Source organism: Protopterus annectens, chromosome 1.part2 (assembly GCF_019279795.1).
Source record: "Protopterus annectens isolate FY-2018-M chromosome 1.part2, PAN1.0, whole genome shotgun sequence".
NCBI classification, from domain to species: Eukaryota; Metazoa; Chordata; order Ceratodontiformes; family Protopteridae; genus Protopterus; species Protopterus annectens.
In genome coordinates this window covers 405,102,103-405,117,157 of record NC_056727.1, presented here as the reverse complement: position 1 = coordinate 405,117,157, position 15,055 = coordinate 405,102,103, and the positions used below count along the sequence as shown (strand labels likewise).

The 15,055-nt window shown below is 39.2% G+C and overlaps 1 long non-coding RNA gene across 1 annotated transcript in view; it reads right to left on the bottom strand.

The window, feature by feature from the left end:
• The window catches only part of LOC122789329, a 390,132-nt gene extending 375,424 nt beyond the window's left edge, over nucleotides 1-14,708 (bottom strand). Inside the window, exon 1 of the long non-coding RNA XR_006362805.1 lies at nucleotides 14,153-14,708. This is a non-coding gene — a long non-coding RNA (uncharacterized LOC122789329). The remainder of the gene's footprint in view (nucleotides 1-14,152) is intronic.
• Between the last annotated feature and the right edge of the window lie 347 nt (nucleotides 14,709-15,055).

Sequence of the window (15,055 nt, the reverse complement as noted above, 5' to 3'; positions counted from 1 at the left end):
TTGCATTGTGGAACAGTCAAAGAGGTATTCGCATAGACAGTGGGATACACCAAGGTGTTTCACTACCATAATGCTATTCTCATATAATTCATAATTTCTTGAACATGCTTGAAAATGCTTTGTAATTGTCCCTTGTGTGGTCTGCTAATTTTTTTCTTAACTTGCATTCTGTTTCCTAATAAATATTTTTCAAGGTCTGAGTTGCTCTCTCATATATATATATATATATATATATATATATATATATATATATATATATATATATATATATATATATATATATATATATATATATATATATATATATATATATATATATATATATATATATGTATATATATATATATATATATATATATATATATATATGGATCAATGTTAATACATCAAAATTACGTTTCATTGAAACGTAAACTGTCAAACTCACTTTCGCTAAAGTGCACTTTGTCGAAAATGCCCTTTCGCAAAACAGAAAATAAAAAAAAAACACACAAAAAATTAAAAAATAAATAAATAAAACAAAACACTAAATCACATTTAGGCAGTACACCCCCCATGTTGGGAGCTGTGCCCCACATACCCTACTTAATATACTAACTCCACGATCACACTACAGTGGGGAAAAGGATATATTCCCTTATCCCCACTGTAACCCGATTCAGCGAATCAGCTTTCGCGAAAGTGCACTTTCGATGTAGTGCACTTTTATGGAAGTGGGCTCGGGCTTCTGTTTGTTGATGAAATGTACTTTCGACAAACAGAAGGAGACCTATATATATATATATATATATATATATATATATATATATATATATATATATATATCAATACACTACTAAATCCTGAAAACCCAAACAACCTACGCCCAAAATCCTGAGACCAAATACCCGAAACACTAAAATACCGAAACATCAAAACCGCGAAATTCAAACTACCGAAAACTACACTCAATATACACCACACACATACACATGCCAACACCTTCCCCCAGAACACAAACACACAAACCTAAACTACGCCCCCCCACACCCTCCCTACCAGGGGCAACAATATCCTAGACCTAGTCATTACCAACAGGAGTGACCGGTGTTCCACACCTGAATTACCCTAGATATTCTAACTCCAAGGTCGCACTACATACACAAACACACGAAACACCACCACACACCTACATTCCCCTCGCACATACACATCACAGTTACAACACACACTTACACACTAAACCCCTAACCAACACATTTAAACATAGATACTTACCTGGCCTTTCACCATACCACAACACCAGAAGCGAGAATGTCAAACTCCCAATGATCGGGATTTTGAAATTCGCGCTTCTGGTCTTTTGGTAATTAGTGGTTTCAGCTATATAGTCTCAAAAGTTTGAAATTCGTTATTTCAAACTTTCGAGATGATATTGTGATCCCATCTATATATATATATATATATATGTATTTATATATCTTTCTATATACACACACACACACACACACACACACACACACACACACACACACACACACACACACAACACACACACGTATATATAAATATGTATATATATATGTATCTATATATATATATATATATATATATATATATATATATATATATATGTATCTATATGGGAGCCATACTGTTGTGTGAAATCACATTTACCCGAAAGGTAAATGGCCGAGCACACTTTTGTGAAAGTGCATTTCTACCGAAAATGCACTTTTGCGAAAGAGAAATAAAAAAAAAAAAACGTAAAAAAAATGGCAAATGAGAGATGGAGGCTTTGGTTCCCCATTAGTAAGTCGAACACTTACCTTATTGAATCCCTAAACATCGACCCATCTGTATTGAAACGTGAAAATATCGGACGTCCAGAAGAACGAAACCGTAAACATCTAATTGTCATGGTTGGCCTTCTGCGGGATAGCTATGTAAGGTAAGTGTGCAATAGTTATGGACCTTAGGGTTAGGGTGCGGGTTAAGGTAAGTGCATGGATGGTAATGTATGTTAGATTTAGTGTAGGGTTTTGTTAAGTGTATGTGTGTCAATTATTTAGTTTGTTTGGGTTTAGCTTTTTAAGGTAAATGTGCGATAGTTACGGACCTTAGGGTTAGGGTGTAGGTTAAGTTAAGTGCATACTTGGTGGTATATGTAAGATTTAGTGTAGGGTTTAGTTTAAAGTTAGATGTAGGGATTTGGTTAGTGTATGTATGTATTTTATTTAGTTTGTTTGTGTAGGTAGTTTTTAGCGGGCAGTGGGGTGGGACAAGTATGATAGTTCGATGTTTTGAATTTCGTGGTTTAGGGCGTTTGGTGTTTTTGTGGTTCGATGAGGATGGGTCGTTGTTTAGGGATTTGCTAAGGTAAGCTTACGTGTTTATAATATAGACCCGGGGGTTGTTGCTTAGATTGTGGTACAGTGGGGATAAGAAAATATTCCCTTGTCCCCATTGCAGTGCGATCTTGGCGTGATAATATAAAAGAAGGGGGGTGTGGAGGATGCAGCTCCCCACATAGGGGGTGCAGAGGGCTTGCCCCCCTGCAAAAACATGATGACTGTTATTTTATTTTTTTGTTTTTTATGTTTTTTTTTATTTGTTTATTTGTTTCTCTTTCGTGAAAGTGGATTTATGGTAGAAATGCACTTTCATGAAATTGTACTCGGCTGTTTACATTTTGAGTAAATGTGATTTTGAGCAATAGTCCTAGATCCATATATATATATATATATATATATATATATATATATATATATATATATATGTGTGTGTGTGTGTGTGTGTGTGTGCACACACACACACACACACACACACACACACACACACACACACACACACACACACACACACACACACATCTCTCTCTCTCTTATATATATATATATATATATATATATATATATATATATATATATATATATATATATATATATATATATATATATATATATACAGATAGATAGACATAGTATTCAATGATGGAAACTTCCTGGACATTTGCCAAAGGTGCTTTTTCTTATTATAACTCCATAATACCTATGGAGGGAGTGAGACAACAATGGAAAGAGGATGTTTTTGCCATTATTGTTCACTAACCTAGTTTAAGTGGAATAAACCTGATTACTAAGGAATCCATAATATCATAAAGATCTTCCGTTTGTCAGAAAAGTTTTTCTCATGTGTTGTTTCTTCCCACTTCCAGATTATTATTAGCCTAGATGCTCAACTGTACCTCCATAAAATCCCAGTGAATAAGTGGAACATTGGGGTCACAAACAATAAATTATAAATAATACTTATCAAGGCAACTACAGAGCTCACTCACAATTTTCTCCTTATTGGTCTGTAAAAGGAAGCGAAACTGAGGATAATGCTACTCAGTGCTAGAAGTCTAAATCTCAAAATGCACTCCCTCGAGGCACTCCTTAAAATGGAGAACAATTATATCTGTGCAGTGACTGAGACCTGGTTCAAAGCTCCAGAGAACACCCCTGCATTACCAGGCCATAACTCATGACACACTTTTCAGCTACCTAACCTGGACCGGAACACCCAAGGCGGAGGTGTGTCCATATTCATTAAGGATACCCACACCTCCAGGCTAGTTGCTCAGCAGAATGCATCTGAGGTTATCCAAGTGCAATTAACTCTGGGCAAAACTACAATCCAAATTGTAGCTTGCTACAGATCCCCCACCATGCCCCAGGATTTCCAATCCTCTTTTTTTGATATACTGGAAAATAATAGGGTTCAACCAAGCACCCTAATAATGGGTGATTTCAATTACCCTACCATTAACTGGGAAAACTACTCATGTACCAACTCCTTCGCTCAATGCTTTCTGGAATTCATAAATTCCAATGTCCTGGATTAACTTATCCACACCCCCACAAGGGTCAACCATATCCTAGACCTAGTCATTACCAACATGAGTGGCCAGTATTTCACACCTGAAGTTAACTCCTCATTGGTCAGATCAGACCATAAGCTAGTCACCCTAGATATCCACATCCCACCCCCACCCCCCATTAAGGAAACCATGGTAAAAAATTTCTCCAAAGCCATGAGATGGACAATACAGTTACGACTGCTGAATCCTACACAAATGCAATCTATAAGCACTTACACGAGTGCATGGATCGTGCCATCCCAAACAGAACCAAGGCACTATCCTCCAAAAAAGGGAAGCCAATCTGGTGGTCACCTGCCATAAACAAACTCTACAAAATAAGGAAGAAACTGTTGCAAAAGAGAGAAAAATCCCATGAGTGGAAGAGCTCCCTGGTCAGCCTCAGTAAGAAGCTGAGATCCCTTATAAGATCCTCCAAAGCTAGCTATGAAAACAAAATTGACACTGATTCTAGGGACAACCACAAAGCATTCTATAGCTATGTCAAGAATCTCAATGGCAACACCCAGATCTGCTCTGAGTTACAGCACAACGGCATGAAAATTACAGAACCAACTGATATTGCCAACATTCTGGCAGATAGGTTCAGTGCTAACTTTACCCAACTCTCACCCTCTAAAGGGCCCATATCTATACAGGAAGAAGACAGAGTCCCTGTAATCACAACTATGCAAGTAAAAGCTGCACTCTCTAAAGCCAAAAACACAGCATCCATGGGACTGGTCAACATCCCAGGCTGCGTTTTACACAAACTTCAGAACAAACTGGCTCCCCACCTAAGCACCATGTTCAATCACAGCCTCTCATCAGACTTTGTGCCCACTGAATGGCGCACAGCAACAATTATCCCACTCCACAAAGGAGGAGACACCACTGATCCCAGGAGCTATCACCCTATTAGCCTGATGAGCCTGGACTGTTAGACCATGGAACGTAACATCATGAACTCATAAACAAAGACATTGGTAATCTCCAAACTCTGGACTCCACCCAGTTTGGGTATGTGCAAGGCAGATCATGCCTCCTGAACCTGATCGACTTCTTTGAGGCAGTCACCAAAGCTGTAGACGAGGGTAAGGTGGTCCACACAGCCTATCTTGACTTCGCCAAGGCTTTCGACACCATCCCCCATTCTGGAATTATGGCTAAATTTACTAAACTAGGTATAAATCCCTGTTGCCAACTGGCTCATTGACAGAACCCACACTGTAAAAGTTGCAGACTCCAAATCTGACTTCAAACGAGTGACAAGTGGAGTACCACAGGGTTCAGTCCTTGGACCTCTCCTTTTTGGTATCTACTTCTCTGAAGTACAGACTAACACAGAAGGCCTTTGGCTAATGATGTTTGCAGATGACTGCAAACTAGGAGCCATAGCTGAGTCCCCAAATGATGTGGACATCCTACAGAAGGGCCTCACTGAGACAGATCCCTGGTGTCAGAGCCATGGCCTCAAGCTCAGTGCCAAAATGTGCAGTGTCATCCCCTTTGGTAAAAACTCTGTACTCATGAACTACCACATAAGTAGCAGTCTACTTAATGTCAAATTTGTGATAAGAGACCTGGGTCCCAGGTGGACAGTAGTCTCTCCTTTGATAATCACATCACCATAGTAGTCAGAACATCCTTCTCAGTGGCACTCCTCATCACAAAAGGGTTCTCATCTAGGAAAAAAGAGGTCATTGTTCCCCTCTACTCGACACTCATTAGACCCATTATATAGTATAACACCCCTTTTGGAATGTACCTCACAAGACACCTGCAGCAGCTGGAAAAGCCACAGAAATACCTCACTAAGAGGATTACTGGCCTCAGACAGATGCCCTACACTGACTGTCTCAAAAAACTCCAACTTTACTCCGTAGCATATCACCTTCTCTGAGGTGATCTCTGCCTAACATATAAAGCTATGTCAAACCCAGAGCTGTTGGACATGCTACATGTAACGAAATCCCAATTCCTCTGAGGTACACACTCTAGGGACATAAACCTTGTCAACACAATAAACAGGACATGCTGGAGGGATAGATTCCTGTCCCAGAGACTTCCCATACTCTGGAACAAGCTACCCATCTATGTCAAGCAAAGTTCCTCATTAGCACTTTTCAAGAAAAATCTTGATAAGTGGATGGGAAATAGGAAATACACCCAGGGGATCACTTCTGTGGCTCTGCTCGACAGGGACACAGGAAAATAACTTTCTTGGGTGGCGTAAGCCAGGGAACCCTGTTGGCTAGGCTTACTTAGGCCCTATGAACCTATGAACCTATAAAATAAATCCTTAAATGAATTTGAGCGGCGCATGGGTGCAGCAGTTAATGTTGTCACCTCACAGCAAGAGGTTCTCTGGTTCGATTCTCGGCTGGGGTGCCTTCTGTGTGGAGTTTGCATGTTCTCCCTGTGTTCGCGTGGGTTTCCTCCGGGTACTCCGGTTTCCTCCCACATTCCAAAGACATGCATCTGAAGCTTTTCTCCCCGGGCCTCCACTGAAAACAGGCTCTGTGGAACCTAGTTGGACTTTCCTGGTCATCAAATGTTAAATACAAAAAATCAATATGATTCATTTCTATATACCATGACTATTAGTTAAAAAATTCCTAGCATTGAATATGTGCAGACTCTTTCAATGTGGAACTTTGAGGAGCATGAACTTTTTTAAGACCCCAAATGAGGTACATTCCTCATAATGAGGTACAATTGAGAGGTAAAGGTACAGTGGTGTAAACTGCACTTATCCGTAACAACAGATGTTCAAATTCCTCACTGTTGTAGTAGCCCCTAGGCTATATGGGTTGTTTCCTGACCAAGAAACATCTACCAGCCAGCTTCAAAAACTTTTGCTCCCCCACTCCTTCACAATGACTGCTGATTGGCTAATCTCTTGGAGGAAAATCAGCAGTCAGGGTGATGCTTTCTTCAATACTTTCTTGCCTTTATAATGAGAGAAGAGCATAACATCCTAAAATAACATCAGTTTTAACAGTAGAATGTACAGCACAGAGACCAAACACAATCCTTCTTTATATCCCATCTACAACTATACAGTTGGGAGATCGAAGGTGAGTGCAGCTACTGCAGCAGTAAGGACTTTAAACATCCACTGGTATCGGTAGATGTAACTTAAACAACTTCATTATGTTCAGCATTCCCACTGCTGCAGTATCTCTTAGGCTACATGGTTGAATACCATAGCCTATCAATTCTTGGAGGGGGACAGATATGGATCTAGGAGCCCCTGAACAATGGTCCTAGAAAGCTTTGACCTGGACCATGAAAACAATTCAGTTTGTAATGCTTTGATAAAGTATGTACAGAATGGCATGTAGCAGCCTCTAGAATACTTCTAGAGTCCACCCCTTTCCAGTATGCCATCAAAGAAGACAAGATTCTAGTGGAATGTGCCTTGAGACCTTCTGGAATGTTGTCACCATGGTGGGGATAACAAAAAACAATAGCTGAGTACAAGTACCAGAAAACTGTTATTTAGACACAGGGTGTTCTTTTTTGCCTCCTGATAAGAAATAAATAGCTGATCAGCTTTTCCAAAGGACTTAGTTTGATCAAGATAGTATCTGAGCAGATGCCTGTACAGAGTATATAAAATCTGTTCTACTTGTTTTTTAGGTTCTGGGTAGAAAATTGGGAGATTAATGACATGATACAAAGTAAACTCTGAAAACACTTTGGGCATGAATGAAGAGTTTGTTTTTAAACATACCCTATCCCTATGGAAAATCAGATAGGGTTCACCCATTATGAGAGCTTGCAGCTCAGATGAGTATAGTTTTCCAAATCAAGAACCATAAATCAGATTGCTGAGCAGATTCAAAAGGTGACACATTCAGTTTCTCCATCACATAGTTGAGGTCTCAGGGAGGACCAACCTGTTTATGAGGAGGTCTCAGGTGTAAAACCCCTCTCAGGAAATGCTTAACAACAAACAGAAAAAAAGAAGAGGATCCATAAGTAGACATGTTGAGATGAAATTTTATGGAGAAATAAGTAAGCCCAGAGGAAAGTGACTCACATAAATATTTGAGCACCAGTGATAGAAAATCCCTGATGGGTCCTTGGTTATGGGCTAGGCACCAACTAGAAAATCCCTTCCACTTACAACATAGGATTCTCTATCAGTGGCTTTTCTTGCATCTTTTAGTACCTCCTACATGATATTAAATCATCCAGGCAGACAGTTGAAGTTGATCCATATTGAGAAGCATCAAATTCCTCTTGTCTTATATGACTATATCCAGCCTGTGAAGAAGCTTGTGGTAATTGCCCTTGGCCAGCTCCATAAGAAAGGATAACCAATGTTGTCTGGGCCAAAGGGGAGTCACCACAATTATTTTGGGGTATACTTTTGAATTTTCAGAATTACCCTGGAAATCAGTGTAAATGGCAATTCCCTTCCAAGGGAATGGAGATGCATCTATTTTCCAGATTTGCTTACAGGAAGCCCTGGATCAAAACTTGTCTAATTGTTTGGTTTAAAGGAGGCAATCAAATCTATTTGGTGTGTTCCCCATGACTGAATCAATCCCTGGAAGATCTCCCATTCAATTTCCATTTGAGAGGGTTAGTCCTGGTCCTCCTCAGCTTATCTGTCACTATGTTTTTCTCTGATTGAATGTAAGATGCCTGGAAGGCTAAAGACTGCTGAACAGCTAACTCCCAAGCTATCATTGACAGCCTGCTTAAGGTATATTGCCTTGTACCTCCCTCCTTGTTTATACACCACCTAACTGTAGTATTGTCTGCAGTCACTTGGATAGGTCCAGGGGACCAAAGGTGATGGAGAGGCTTCAAGGCATAAATCCCAGCCAACATCTCTTTTAAATTGATGTTCTTTGGTCTGACTGAAGGATTCCATAAGCCTTGCACTTTTTCCCCTCTAGAAGCTACTGCTCAAGCAAAATCTGATGGATATGGATCTGAGGAGAGAAGGGGAGAAGTGGATTCAGTTTGATTTGGTGTCTCTACCAATGCAGTCCACTTTTTATTTAAAGGAAATTTGATACTTCAGAGAATGCAAATGCTGGGTCCATATTTTTGAGAAACCACTGTATTTTTATGTGTAATCTGGTAAGAAGTATTGTGAGAATTATAGAAGCCATAAAACCTTGGATCCTGAGGAATTCTCTTGCAGAAGTCTGAGACTGCTTGGAGAAGTTCAGGAAAATTTTCAGATAAAGATCAACCTTGTCTTATTTTAGAAAGGTCTTTTGAAGAGAAGAATCTATAGTGGGACATGGTGGCACAGCAAATAGTGTTGTCACCTCACAGCAAGAGGTTCCCTGATTCAATTCTCACCTGGATTGCCTTCTATGTAGAGTCAGTATGTCCTCCTTGTGTTTATGTGGGTTTTCTCCAGGTGTTGCAGTTTCCTTTCACATTCCCCAAACATGCAGTATGCATACTGAGCACTCCAAGTTGATAGCAGTTGTGAGTGTATATGCAAATGTGTAATACGGAAGATCAACCATGGCAGGGTAGGTCACCAGGCAGTGTGAACATTAGCTCTAGATGATTATTACTGTTGAAGTGTCACCCCAAACCCATGTGGAAAAATGACAAAAAGGGGCTGTGGCTAGATGGATGGAGTCTATAAAGCATCCAAGAAACACAATTCTGTGAGGAGTCAAGAAGGATTTTGCAGTATTTATCTAGAAGCCCAGCCCAGATTGATCAAAAAACAGATAACTCATGTTTGATGTCTCTTGACATTTGAATAAAAGCTCTGCAAAGATAAGCAAGCCATCTAAATAAGAAAAGATGTGAATGTCATTCAATCTGCAATATGTGATGACTGAGGCTAGGCATGTTGTGAATACCCTAGGAGCTACAGATAAACAAAAGTGTAAGGCAGAGAATTGATAATGTAACCCAGAAACAGAGAACCTTGAAAATTTCCTGAAGCCTATGGCTATGGGAATATAGTAGTAAGCATCTTTTAGGTCTAGAGTAAACAAATAACTCATGAGAGGTAACAAGTTCGGTGAGGCATTTTGAACTTTGGAACTTTCACATAGTTATAGAAATGAAAGATCTAGTACTGGTCTCCAAGGGGCCTCTTTTTTGTTAACATAACCATTCTGGAATAGAATTATTTGCCCCTTTAATTTGAAGGCACTGTCGTTGGATTCCTGGGTGTGTAAAAACTGAAGAACCTGAGGAAAAATATTCTGTTTGGTTTGGAAGTGGGAAGGTCTGTAACAATTCTCCACCACTTTTAACACCAAAGAGGGCAAGACAATCTTTTGCCAACATGGAATGTACAGAGCCAGTTTTTGGGACAGATCTGAAGAGATATTAGTTGGGGTAGAGGGAAGAGGGTAAGGAATGCTGGCATAGTAATTTTATACTGTTGCCCTGAACCTTTTTCTGAAAGGAACCTTTTTTATTGTTTCTACCCCCAACCATCTTCTTTTTTGCATTTTGTTTGCTGGAAGTTTACCGGTTTGGTTTATTCAACTTTTTAGTGTAAGAAGGAGGCCGAAGATTTGCATTGGCGTACATGAAATATCTTAGGAATGCCTTGAATTAAATTCTCTGTTTCAACATATTGTTTGAGTACCTGGGTAACATAAGAGCCAAATTTTAGCCTTTATCTCATCAGCACATTTTTGGTTACGTACTCAAACAAACATTCTCAACACTATATCAGTAGCAGTGGCTCTGGACACAGTATCTGTATAATCACACACACTCTTCAAAGCATGTTTAGATACCTAGGAAAGGGTAGAAACAGTTTGTTTCTGGAAAGATGTTTCTTCACTAGAAAAAGTGGAACTTAATTTCCTCAGACTATCTATATGACGTAGCATAAATTTCCACAGAATTCTGAAGGCTAAAGTGGAAGAAGAAACATTCTCTTACCTGCATAGTTTAACACTTACCTTCCTTATCACTGAGTGAAAGGTCGGTATTGAGCACTGGCCTATTACCAATATGAGACACAGTGGAAATGGCAGCAGGGTCTGACACTAAGATGAGAGAAAAGAAATGTATTCGCCTGTGGTACCTTGTACAGCTTATCTGCATTTTTAGGGACTGATGGCTGCACATCAGGATGAGTGCAGGTACTATTCAAGACATCTTCCAGGCTGGCAATATAGGAGAGATGGGAGAGGAATGAGGAACATCCATTTGTAATATATAATAACTCCCCATTTAAGGGGGAACATTTGTTGCTGCTTCCTTAAAAAATACCTCATTCTTCCTGGTAATGGCCTGATTAAACAAAAATTCCTCCAAAGAAGTATACAAATTAAAAATTTCCTCACAACAAGGGAGATGGGTTTGGGAATTTACAGGAGAAGAAACCCTATCTCTGTCAGAATTAGAATCATCAGACCCCATTTCCTCAGAAATAACTTGACAGAGAAATCATCCAGCCACCTTCAACCCCTTATTCCCATTTTGCACATGGGGTCAGTGTGTCACTTCAACAGTAAGAATAATTTTGAGTCAAGGCTTACAGTGCTAGTTGGCTAGCCCTGCTATGGTAGTTCATTCGTACAACTCACTCACACACACATGCTCACCTATGGATGATTTAGATCCAGTCTATCTATTGCATGTCTTTGGAATGTGGGAGGAACTGGAGCACTCGGAAGAAACCCACGTGACTGCAGGGAGGACATGCAGACTCTGCACAGAAGGCACCCCAGCTGAGAATCAAACTGGAGAACCTCTTGCTATGAGGCGACAATGCTAACCACTGCCACTGAGACTACCCCAGGTAATTTACATTTACAAGTAATCCCCAGCTAAAAAGGTCTCTGCCGGCTAGGATTTACTGTGTGTAATGTCTATCTAGCCAAGGTAAAGAATTCTTATTTTAAATAGTAATAACTTCACCAGAAGAACAATGACTAACTTTTTTCTTTTTTTAAATGTGAAGTTCTGCATAAGAGAACCAACTTGAAGGAGTGATCTCTACCCAGTCTAATGGTCTCTTGCCCCAGTTGCATTAGAAGAATCTCTCAGACCCACAGAAGATGGCTGCCTCATGCTCATATTAGAACAGCTGAAGAGGATGTGGCTGACCTCCAGTTCATGTCAGCTGAAAGAACTACAACAGAGAAAGCTGGAGAGAAAAGTGAGTGATTTGAAGAACAACCGATGGCCACTGCAGGTTCACCCACTATTGGCTGAAGCATAGACAAAGTCTCCAGCAATGACAAGGACTCCATGGTAAGTGATCTTTTTCATTCTAGGTACTGCAAGAGAAGAGACAGATGGACAAGAGTTAAGTATCCATGGTGTAACTGGAAAAAAGCTCCAGAAGCAGTAAGTGTTACTGGAATGAGTCTGTGGAAAGGTAAGTTGTCACTGAGTGTTCACAAGCAGCACATGCAAATTTGCACCACTTTCCCCAGTCCCTTAGGCTAAAAAAAATAAAAGTAGAACAGAATTTCTTTGTCAGTACTGTTAAGCATTCGTGCAGACACTGAAGGAATCAAAATGGCAGGTAAGTTCTCAAGCAGTAAGTATAAGACATTCAGAATATGTCCTCCCCATTCCTTCATAAACTTTTCTATTTCACAAAGTTCAAAGTTTACACAAGTAGTACACAATTTCTCCTAAAAGTAGCCCCAAATGCTAACATAAACATTCTAAGTCCAAATTACTGGCCTCCTAACAGGAAACGTCTGATATTATGAAAAGATACTGGGATTCTTAAAGGGGAAATACTGCTTGTAGTCAAAAACAGATAAATTGCTATTTTTCTTAAAAATGGCAATGATTTCTGAGTGGGGGAATTCCACAACAGGGACTTATCTGCCAGAAATGAAACTCCAGGCCAACTGCTGTTCCTGAGAAGCCCAAGAGATGCTTCTTTTCGAGTCAGCAAGAAGGTACTGAAGAACGCTTCACTCTGATTCCTGATTTCTCCCCATGGAATTAAACAATCAGCAGTCAGAGTGAAGGAGATGGGGGGAAGAGCTTTTTAAAACTGGCCGGTCATTGTTTCCTGGGCAGGAAACAACCAATATAGTCTAAGGGCTACTGCCGCAGTGGGAATGATAATCATCTCTTTAGTGTTCTATGAAACTTTTGTTCCATATAAGGATACAAAATTAACACGAACTGAAAAGCATACAGAAAACCAGTTTGATGCATGCCAAAGAATAGTTACCATGTATTTGGTAAAAGAGCACTATCAGACACTTTATTTATCAACCAGGTAAGCCAACTGGACACAAAAGTCCTTTTTTAGGGTCAGCTCTGGAGCACTGCATAATCAATTGACTTGCTTAGAGTCACAGAGTGGGCAAATGGAGGTGCCAAGAATCAAGCTCATACTGTTGACGAACTCTGCATTAACTCTCCATCTCTACCAACATCACTAAATTTCCTGATCTGTTTTTCTTTCATCATGCTATAATCCATCCATCTACAACCTCCGTTTCCCATTCTTGCACATGGGGTTAGGGCGTTACCTCAGCAGTGACAGTCATCTAGATCCATACCACACACATACACATACCCACACCTATGGTCATTTAGAGTCTCCAATCCACCTACTGCATGTCTTTGGAATGTGGGAGGAAACTGGATCACCTGGAGAAAAGCCACATAAATACAAGAAGGAAATGCAACCCTCACATACAAGGAACCCCAACCAAAAATCAAATTAGAGAACCTCTTGCTATGATGTGACAATACATATTTGCTATGACAAAATTCCTCATGGAACGTCTAATATATATATATATATATATATATATATATATATATATATATATATATATATATATATATATATATATATATATATATATATATATATATTCTAACAAAATAGATGTACAAAGCAAAATAATTAACTGAAATTTAGACCTTCCGGACTTTAGGAGCTTGAAAGAGATGCAAGCAGTCTAGATGATGACTCTGCATCTGGCTTTGTGTGCAGCCCCAAACACCTGCTTTACTTTCCCCTATTTCTCGCACCAATAAAAAGTTACAGCATTTATCAGAAGATTGAAATGGAAAAAATAAATGGCCTGAAGGACATGGGGGAAGGGACTCTAACCTTGTCAGCTGCATATCTATAGCTAAATACCAGTAAGCAAAAGAAAAGTGGAAATTTATTATATTGCACAAAATATTTTGCACTTATTTAAACCTCTAAGAACAAACTTAGCAGAATTCTTGAATTTAAACCAATAATTTTATCTACTTAATTTTGGAACAGTGCACTCCTCCAAAAAAAAAAAAAAAAAAAAAAAAAAATGAACATACTTGTATGTGGTCTTAGGAAACTTTTAACGTCTCAGCTATCTTCCTGAAAAGAAAATGTTTCTCCTGTGGAATCAAGCTCTGGACGTAATGAGTGGTCTAGACGAACCAAGTTAATACTGATGATAGTACAGGCTATATTTGCTGCAAGCAATAAAACAAGATTCCTTTCAGTTCCTACTGATGATAGTACAGGCTATATTTGCTGCAAGCAATAAAACAAGATTCCTTTCAGTTCCTATCGTCTGTGGACTTTCTTTAAAGCATAAAACTGTCTCAGGGTAAGAAGGATCTTCTCTGACAAATCTGGCTTGCTAAACAGACAGCATCCACAAGTCAAAAAGCCATTCTAGTAGCCAGCTGTAATCTTTGCATTTTAGCTTCATTAAAATGGGAAGAAAAGTTGCCTGTGTCATCCGAAGAATCTGAGCTGGCAGATATTTGGCTGCGTGTGCTTTCAAACAACTGGATGCCTTTATGATTTCAGTACTGCAAATCATCCAAAATCCAGAGAACATCTGGGTCTCATACTTGTCAGATGTGAGATTTATAAAATGAATTACACATCTCTCTGCACATGCTCAGTATGCCATGTGGTAAAATGAATGCTATAATGGGAGCAGCAGTGTGTACCATTCAGTTCTATGGCTCATTGATTAAGACCAGCCTTTCTAGACAGAATATTCTACTGCATTTACTCTCCTTATAGGAAATAAATGGTTGGAGTAAAAGAGGAATATATTTATTTTCATTAATTCTGCTTTCTCGCTCTGAAAGCAATTACTCTGAAATGGAAATCAACCCACATTCCCACTATTAGCAACTTTTGTCTCCAGTTTAAGGAACATTACCTATTATAATCTTTTCACAACTAAACTATCACTGAAACCTGATTTAATAAGTAAA